This window comes from Lolium rigidum, chromosome 7 (genome assembly GCF_022539505.1).
Source record: "Lolium rigidum isolate FL_2022 chromosome 7, APGP_CSIRO_Lrig_0.1, whole genome shotgun sequence".
NCBI classification, from domain to species: domain Eukaryota; kingdom Viridiplantae; phylum Streptophyta; class Magnoliopsida; order Poales; family Poaceae; genus Lolium; species Lolium rigidum.
This window is the reverse complement of record NC_061514.1, coordinates 25945787-25955821: the sequence shown is the minus strand read 5'-3', so window position 1 is coordinate 25955821 and position 10035 is coordinate 25945787.

Below are 10035 nucleotides of genomic sequence, written 5' to 3'. Positions count from 1 at the left end.
ATGGGTGGATCGGCTCTTTGAGCCGATTCACAGGATAACCCGAGAGCCGATCGAGGCTCGTATTTAACGTTTACATGTATGCCCCGCAGAAACTAAGCGTAGGCATCTTCATCACCTTCCCGACCAGGTATAGGTCAGTGCGCACGCCCTGCACTTCGCAACGCTCGCGTGTGACCAGAAGAGCATTGCGGGCCGTTGCTCGGAGGGGTCTCAGCCAGCCGCAGCTCTAGGCTCTTCCCGGCTCTACAGTGTTGACAAGGCCGCTGCCCGCCGGTGGGTTTTGGCAGTCAACAGTAGCACGCCCTTGCGTGGAACTTGTGGTAGGTGGGCCTGCCGAAGATGACGTGGTAGGAGCTCTTGAAGGGCACAACTTCAAACGTGATCTTCTCTTCACGGAAATTGTGAACGTCGCCGAAAGCCACGGGAAGTGTGATGCTGCCGAGGGAGTTCGCCTTCTTACCCGGAACCACGCCGTGAAACTCAGTGTTGCTGTGTTTGAGCTGTTCCTTGGTGAGGTTCATCCGCTCCAGAGTCTCCAAGTACATGATGTTCAAGCTGGCTCCACCATCCATGAGGCACTTGGAGAAGTCATACCCGTCTATGCGGGGACTTACAACCAAGGCGTAGTATTCTTTTGGCACAATGGCGGGATGATCCTCCCTGTCAAATGTGCACGGAACTTCCGACCACCTGACATAGTGCGGCACAGCCGGAACTGTGGCGTTCAGGATCCGGGTAGCTGACTTTGTAGCGCGGACTGTTGGGGTTCCGAGGAAGGTGTGGTAAGCCCCCACGCTCTTTTTCTCGAAGGGGTTGGATTTACCTGCGGATCCGGCTTTGGGATCCGGCGAGTTATCATCCTCATCCATCGCCTCGGAACTGTCCTCCTCCTTGTCCTTGTTCTTGCCCTTGCCTCCTTTGCCGCGTGGGCGGTGCTTCCGGTCTCGCTTGTATCCTGCCTCCGGGTCGTTCTTTAGATCATTGACCCACTTGCAGCTGCGGTTGGTGTGAGTGGACTTCCCCGTAACCGGATCCAAGTGGGCCGTGCAGGGCATGTCTCTATACTCCTCGTAGGTTTGCGGGCGCGGGATCCGCCGCCGTGACCTCGGTGCCATGCCGTTGACCCCTACCGGCTCCGCCTCCACGGCCGCGTCCTCTTCCGCCTCCCGAACCTCCGCGTTGGAACGCCATGGCGACCATGTCGGATCCGCCACTCTTCCGGTCATCGTGGTTTTTGCGTTTATGGCTGCTGTTGTTGCCGTTATCACGGTTCTTCTTTTGTTGGTGTAGGGGGATTGCTGTAGCTGCGATATCACCGCCTGCGTCGTCATCGGCGGCAGTGTGGTCACTGGCAATGGAGATCATCTCATCCAAAGTCAGTTTATTTGCGTTAGCCAAACAAGTGAGCTTATGCCTCAGCAATCCTCCTCTCTGCAGTCCACCAATGAAGGCGTACATGGCGGTGGTGTGGTTGACGTTTTCGCACTCGTTCTCGCATGCCAACCATCGTGTGAGGAAGTTTCTTGAGGATTCTCCCTTCTTCCGGATACAAGCTTGCAAGTCGCTTGCCGTGGCAGAGTCTTTTGTAGGTGCCCCGAAGTGTTTCTCGAAAGCCGTCTTCGGGTCAAACCAGCAAAAGATGGAGTTCTTCTCGAGGTCGCCGAGCCGGATCCGGGCTGGACCTACAAGGTACAACTCGGAGCATGCGGCAGGCGATATTAGGGGTTCCTCCGGCAAAGGTTACCGCATTATAGTAATCCTCAATCCAGGTATCCGGCCTTTCGGTGCCATCATAATGCTTCAGGTTTCCGGGTAGCTTGAGGTTCATCCTTGGCTTTGGTTCCTCTCGAATCATCCTGCCAAAGCACTTCGGTCCGATGTAGTCGGTTCTGTATTCGTTGAGGCGTTCCCGCGCGTCGCGCGAGCCGTGGCGGGGTGATTGTGAGCGAGAGCGAGATCTCCGGCCGCCGCCTCCGCCTCCACCTCCGCCGCCACCACTAGGTGGTGGTGAGGGAGACCTGCGAGGAGGCCGATCCGACCTCTTGCTTCCGCCTTCAGATTCTCCCCGGCCCTCCCGGTGCTAGCTCCGGCTTCTGTGGCTGCCTTCGCCGTGGCGCTGGCTGCCCTGGTCGTTCCGGCTCCGTCGGGGCTCCGGGTCGCGCTCCTCATTCCGACTCCTCCTAAGCTCGGGCTCACGATCATTGTTATGATTCCGGCGAGGTTCCGGCATGCGCTCCCTGTTTCTGTTTCTTGAGGGCAGCACGTTGTCGCGGATAACAATTCCACCATGCCTCTGAGGCCTGGTGTTTCCGGCTGGACTACGGCGGCGAGGGGGACGCGGGTAACCATTAGGCGGAGGAGAGGGGTTGCGGTACTTGTCTCGTCCAGAGTACATTGCATCCTTTCCCTTTCTTGGATCTGACGGTGGCGTCTTTGATGGTACGGGGATCGGATTTGGGTGTTCCCTGGCTTTCCTTCTTTGTTCCGAGGATCCGGTTCGCGATTCGTCATCTCGATGGCGATTGTCGTGGGCGTCCTTCTGCGCAGTGGAGATGCAATGCTCTGGGTTAGATTCCAGCTTGCGCGAAGTGTCTGCCTTGCTCTGTTGCTTCACTGCTGAAGCGACGAGCGTGCGAACGTAGTCGATGTCAATCTCCTCGTTGTTTTTCTTCAAGATCTCCGCAGCCTTCGTCATATTGTCCTTTGGGGTTGCGAGCGGTTGTTGCTCCGTTGGAGTTGCGAAAGTGATCCTGCGGGGAGCTATCAACTCACGCCGGACCTTTTCGACCTCCCGGTGAGCTTCAACGATCTTGTCCTCCCAATGCTTTCGGAGTTCCTTGACCTTCGCCAGTCCTTCGTCCACCTCCTCGCTCACGCCTGGATGAAGTCTTCCACAAAAACCGCGGCGTGCTTCCTTTCCTCCAGCATGGCGGCTGCGGTGTCCTTAAACTTCTTGGATGTGGCCAGCAGCTCCACTCTCTTAGCTTCTAAAGCTTCTACGTCTTCGGGAGTGATGGGTTTGTTAAGAATATCCGAGCGGTAAACCGCATCCATGCCTGCTTGTGCGACCATCTCTTCAGGCGACAGGAGGCTCTCCGAGGAAGAATCCCTACGGGGTCGCTCCCGCGACATTGGAGATCCCCGGTGGGATGGCCGGGGGTCGGATTGGGTGCCCGCCTCTTCGATCCGTGTTCTCCCGGCGCCGCTACGGCTGCAAGTACTGTTTTGGCTGGGCGGAATCAACTTCGGGCTGATCACCGTATCCATATTCCTTCACCTTGCGATCGAACTCTTCGGTGTCCATGGATTGGGTGTCTCCGAAATTGGGCTTAGGTTGCCCGGAATCGACTCTTCAACCGGATCTCCGCTTTCTCCGACAGACCTCTTGCCGATCCGGAGCAGCGTTGTTTTCCGGGCCTCGACCTGCTCGGGACCAGCTCCGGCTTCTTGAGGGGCGATTCCGGCGGTATGGGCCAAGAAGTGTACGAAGTGACACCTTTGCTTTTCTAACACTCGGGAGACCCGGGCGGATCCGCATTGGTCTTCCACCGTTATTTCCTGCTCAGGGGCGGATTGGGTGGGATTTGATTTTTTCAGATCTAAGGCGGAATCGAGGAAGTTCCTGCGTCTCAGATCGGATCTTCGCGACTGCGTCCTGCTCAGCGGCGGTCGCGTCAGCGTTACTTACCAGTGGGTTTCCGTCGGAATCGACGGTTTCCCCGATGAAGATGTGTATGCCGCCAACTGGGACGATGGAGAGCTTGACGGGGTCGGTTTTAGCCGGAATCCAACACTCATCCGGAGGGACGATCGGCAGATTTCCGGCGTAAAGGACACGCCCCACGGTGATGGTGTCGTCGTAGCTTCCCATGGCGGAACCCTCCCGGTCCCGGCCTCCAGACGCCGCAGGCCCCACGGTGGGCGCCAACTGTCGTTGCCTAATCGACGGTACCTTGGAGGAGGGATCCTCACGAGGGGGAGAAGAAGTAGGGGCCATAGGGCGGAGTGCACACGGGACGGTGGTACGCGAGTTACCCAGCTTCGGAACACCTGCACGATGACAGGGCCTACTGCTGCTTGTCTGGAATTATCTGAGCGCTTTCGCGTTGTTACAATGAGTTGTGGTTGTGCCTCTAGGGCTCCCACGATCCGGCTTATAAAGGCGCACGGATCTAGGGTTTACATGAAGAGTCCTAGCCGGGTTACAGATAGCCTAACTACGGTACAATGTCTTGCCGTGTACTCCACGGATCCGCCTTCCATATACGTCGTACTGGATCCGGGTTCCTCATGGGCCTCCACGGATCCGGGTTCCTCCTAATGTCGGTACGGATCCGGCTTACTGATCCTGGGCCGGACTTCTTCCTTTACGATCAACAACAACTGGGCCGCCCGATGGGCCACATGCCTCATCACCATCTGTGGGCCACCCGGGCTTGCCGGATCTAGGCACTGTCGATGGTACACCCATGAAGTATACCCACAACAAGGGTGCTCTTGTAGCCCTACACAATGAATTGTGTTTGTCATCCAACAAGAGAGTGTTTGAGAGTAGCATTTATTTATTCAAGTATGTGATCATTGTTGAGAGTGTCCGCTAGTGAATGTATGATCCCTAGGCCTTGTTTCTAAGCATTGAAACACCGTTTCCAACAAGTTCTGCTACATGTTTACCTGCTGCCATATTTATTTCAGATTGCTATTATCACTCATATTCATCCATATCACTTGCATCTTACTATCTCTTCGCCGAACTAGTGCACCTATACATCTGACAAGTGTATTAGGTGTGTTGGGGACACAAGAGACTTCTTGTATCGTAATTGCAGGGTTGCTTGAGAGGGATATCTTTGACCTCTACCTCCCTGAGTTCGATAAACCTTGGGTGATTCACTTAAGGGAAACTTGTTGTTGTTCTACAAACCTCTGCTCTTGGAGGCCCAACACTGTCTACAGGAATAGAAGCGTGCGTAGACATCAGATCGCATCATCGGAGAGAGCTCAAACCTTGCATGCATTGCATCGTGTTTCTTGGTTGTTCTTGGTTCTTATCCATGAGATGATTTAGAGCTTGTGTTCATTCTCATGACAAGCCCTAGCTCATCGGAAACGGATTCCGGTTGCATCGCATGTTGCGTGTGCGAGGGTGATGATTTTCCCGATATACCATATTGAGAGGTTACACCTCTATGACCATGAAAAAATCATCACTAACTCTTTTGCATGATTTCACCTTGTGAAGAGGTAGCTCTCGTCTTCCTCTTTCCGACAAAATTGGTTTCATGTCATTCTGATCTTCCTAGCTCAAGATATTCCGTTTTCCATATAACGTCTATTTGAAAAAGAAAAGGAAAACGTTTTTGGGCTGGCCGGTAGTACCGCTGGTGGTACCGGCCCAGTACCGTAACTGTCTCTGCAAGCCTCTGGAACCCAGGCCGGTACCAGGCCGGTATCGGGCCGGTACTACCGTAATATTTACGGTACCAGGCCGGTACCGGGCCGGTAGTACCGGCCCAGGCCTTCTTCCCAAGCCTCCACCGCATCTCTCCAGGCCGCAGGCCATCTGCCGCACCGAGCGGCCCGCACCAGCCCACCGCCGCGCCCCACTGCCCACGCCCGCGCTCGCCCAGCCTCCGCCGCTCGCTGCGCTGCACGCGCTCGCTCGTCACGCTCCCGCTCGATCGGAGCGAGGAGGCGTTGACCCGCCTCGGGGCCTGCGTCGCTTCCCGCCCGCGCCGTTCGGCTGGGCCAGCTCCCGCGCGGGAGAGCCATCTCCCGGCCCCACGCGCTGCACCATCGCTGCTGCCACGCTGCTTGCTGCGCTGCTGCCCCTGCTCTGCCACGCTGCTGTCTCCTCTCTCTCTCTCCTGCTGCATGCGATTTGATTTGGATTTACTCTGTTTTGAACACAAGCGGTAGTACCGCTCCGCAGAGCGGTACTACCGGTTTGGGGCGTTTTCTGACCGTTTTTTGCACAGTTCGTGCGAGCGGTGGTACCGCTTTGACAAGCGGTAGTACCGCTCGGGCGCGAATCTGACCGTTTTTCAGCCCCAACAGCTATATTTCTGGGCCCCCTATATATACCTCTCTTCCACCTCCGACCCAACTACTTCTTCCCCTCCATTCTCTATCCTCCATTGTTGACCTTGAAGGTTTCTTCCTCCTCTTGATCCCCCACTATTTCTTGCATATTTTTGGGGGGAAGGAGACAGGAGATCTAGATCTAGAGCTTCACCAATTGAATCCCTCTCCAAGTGAGGGGATCTTGCTAGATCTAGATCTTGGAGTAATTTGGTGTTCCTCCTCTATTTTGTTCTTCCTCCCTTATTCCCCCAATAGCTTTTGTAACTTTGTTGGAATTTGGGAGAGAAGAACTTGGGCATCTTAGTCGTGTTCTTAGCCATTGCATTAGATGCATCGGTTTGGGTTCTCTCCGGGGTTTCGGTCTCGTAGAGGGCGTGTTGACCTTAGTGGTGTTGTTGCCTTCGTGGCCTTGTTACCTTTGTGGTGTTGTAGCCTTTGTGGCCTTGTAGCCTTTGTGGTCTTGTCGTCTTTGTGGCGTTGTAGCCTTTGTGGCGTTGTTGCCTTTGTGGAGTGTGGTAGCCTTTGTGGTTTTGGAGCCGGTTGTGGCGCGTTGGTGTCTTGGTGGCCTTGTTGTCGGTGTGGCGTGTTGTAGCCTCTTGTGGCCTTGTACTTGAGAGCCTCCGTGTTGTGGAGTTGCCTCAAGCTTGATACTTGGGAGTTTGCCCAAGCTTGTACGGGTTCGGTGACCACCCTCAAGGGTCCCTTAGTGGATCGAGGCTTTCCCCTTTGGTGGAAAGGCTCGAGGAGAATACAGTGGCCCTAGCGGCTCATTGGAGTGCCTCGTGCCTCCACACCGCTCCAACGGAGACGTAGCACCCTTGGGTGTGAACTTCGGGATACATCATCGTCTCCTCGTGCACCGGTTACTTCTCAACCCGAGCTCCTTTACCTATGCGCTTTACATTGTGATATCCATTATGCTTGTTGTTCTATATCTAGTTGGTTATCACCTTGTTGCTCATCATGCTTAGCATAGGTTGTTGGTGCACATAGGCAAACCCCTAGTTAATAGGCTTTGAGCTAAACTAGTAAACACTTAGTAATTTTATTCCGCCTAGTTTAGCTCTCAAGTAGAAGTTTTTATAGCCCGCCTATTCACCCCCCCTCTAGGCGACATCCTTGAACATTCAATAGGCAAACCCCTAGTTGATAGGCTTTGAGCTAAACTAGTAAACACTTAGTAGTTTTATTCCGCCTAGTTTACCTCTCAAGTAGAAGTTTTTATAGCCCTCCTATTCACCCCCCCCCCCTTCTAGGCGACATCCTTGTACATTCAGCACTGTCTCCATCATGTGAAATAACCAATTCCTTGCATTCATTTCTGTACATGCGATCATGTGCTGCACCATTAGCTCGTTCGACAGCATCCACAATCGACAACCCCAATAAATGAGCATGCGCTAGTTCTGGTCATATTTCGATGCTCCAAAATACCAGCAGTTGGTAATGACTGCTGGGTCAACCTCCACAGAAATACTTTAATTTTTAATGGAACCGAGGTTTTCCACAGCGAGCACCATCCCTTCGCCTCCAATTCAGTATTTGAAGACCCAGGATTTCCTTCAAAGTAATTCTCTCTTGATCTTCGTATTGAGATCTTTTTTAGGGAAACCATCGCCGCTTTATTCATTACTTAAAAACCTAGGGATACAAAATTCATCTGGTGATTCGAGAAGCCAAACGTGGCGACCGGAAGCATGGCTAACAGATGACCTAGCAAGGCCATGTGCCTCCATGTTTGAACTTCTACGTTCATGGACGAACGAAGACGACGTAAAACCCTCAGCTCTTGACTTCACTTCCTGGATGATCGTGGTAAGCTTGCCAAGGTAAATCCCCTCCATACCGTTGATTACCTCCATGCGATCAGAGGCGACCAAAATGTGACTAAGTTGGAGGTCCATGGCCGGACAAAGCGCCTCCCTGCAAGCTAGTGCCTCGAGGGTGGCCGGGTCTGAAATTCCTCGTATTACAACAACGGAAGAGCCCATATAGCAGCCGATATCATCCCGACAAGCCGCTACTATTGCTCCATAGTTTCCTTGCTTCCGCACTTCCGCATCAACATTGATTTTTGCGACTCCCGATGGCGCTGCAATCCATTTAGGTGTAACTGCTGGCTTGGCCTTGTTCGAAGTAGGTTTAGTGCCCACCGATGCCACCTCCAGGTCACGAATAAAGGTTTCCACAAAGAGATGTGTGGACAGCGGGCTCGGAATCTGCCTTCATGGATCGCCTTCCGTCTAGCGAACCAGATAGCCCATAGAGTCAGAAAGCATAGAATAGTATCTTCGTGTTTTAGCGTGTTCATCATCGAGAACAGCCAATGTTTTGCGTCAGGTTCTATTGTCCTTTCCATGTGCTCAGTGATGGCCTCCGGGATGAGAGCCCACACGCATCTGCTCATGGTGCACTCAAGGAGGGAATGGCGCCACGAGTCTGGTTCTCCACATAGTGAACAGCCACAATCATCAGCCATATTTCGATGGTGGCGTACGTCCGCTGTTGGGATCGTGTTTCAAGGCGCCAGAGAAAAACTCGGATTTTTTATGGAACCTTGATCTTCCATAGGGAGGCCCAATATTTCTCCTCCTATTGGTGGTTTGAACTCGTTGCTCTATTCTCTAGCCACGCACCCCGGCGTCGTCTAGAGTTAACAAGCATACGATAAGCAGATTTTACTGAGAAAACTCATGTCTTCTCATATTGCCATGCCCAGAAATCCTCAGCCGTCCGGGTGCAAATGGGTATAGACCTTATCACCTCAATATCCAATGGAAGGAAGAATTCATGTAGAAGGCTGACATTCCAAGAGGCCGTTGATCTGTCGATGAATGCAGCCACATTAGTAGGTGGATCTTCCCCGGTACATACCATAGGTCGCATTGCAAAGTCTCTCGGGAGCCAATTTGCATTCCATGGATGTGTTGTTTCCCCAGATCCGATTCTTCGAATTAGGCCCTGTTTTAAAACCTCCAGACCTTCAACAATAGATCGCCATATCTGTGATGCGTGGTTCCCCACCGTTGGCTCTAAAACGCCAGTGTCTGATAATATCACGTGGGCTGGTGTGTACCTGTTTTCTTGGGCTGGGCCTTGCACTCCGGCTCAGATACGATCTTGATCGATCTCACGTGGAACGGGCTGGATCCAAAACAAGATAGGAGACACAGTGTTGTTTTTTACAAGTTCAAACTCTTTTTTTTTCCAACATTTTCTTCAAATACCGTAGATGGTATCTGTAAAAAAATTCAAGGATGGGACGAAATGAAATCAAAGGATGTACATATCTTCAGTGTACTGCCCTTCGATCTTATTACCAACAGCCACCATACTAAAGAAATGTTGACATGAATACTGATGTTCAAAAGAGCATCCGCCCACTCTGGAAAGTGTCCATAAACATCCTCGTTTTCATTCAATCTAGCGGCGATTGCTCATGATATCTTGGAGATAGGCGACATAAATATATTACCTCTATTTCAAATTATGAGATGTTCTGAGCCTACCAAAAGATCTTAGATTTTGAAACCGAGGTACTGTAGTTTACATAATCCAACTCAAATGTGCCAGTATTTTGACAAGAATAATGATGTTGAAAAGAGCATCCACCCACTGTGAAAAGTGTCGATAACATCCTCTTTGTCAGAGCCCCGTTCATGAAGAAAATCTAGTTGTGATTGTTCATTATATCTCAGAAATAGGGGACATAAATGATATTACTCAAACTCAAATGTGCCAGTACATTGAGCGTTATACAGTTGACAATCAACCATTCACACATGACTAAGCTTACACGTGTTCAAAGATAGCAGTTTTAAATAGCTCAACTGTTTTGGCTGAACACCCTGGTTTCTTTGCCTTCAGAAACAGAAGGAGCCTACATAGTTGCTAACTACTGCAGATCATGCAAATGGTACAAACATACATCGGTACATATAGACAAACAAA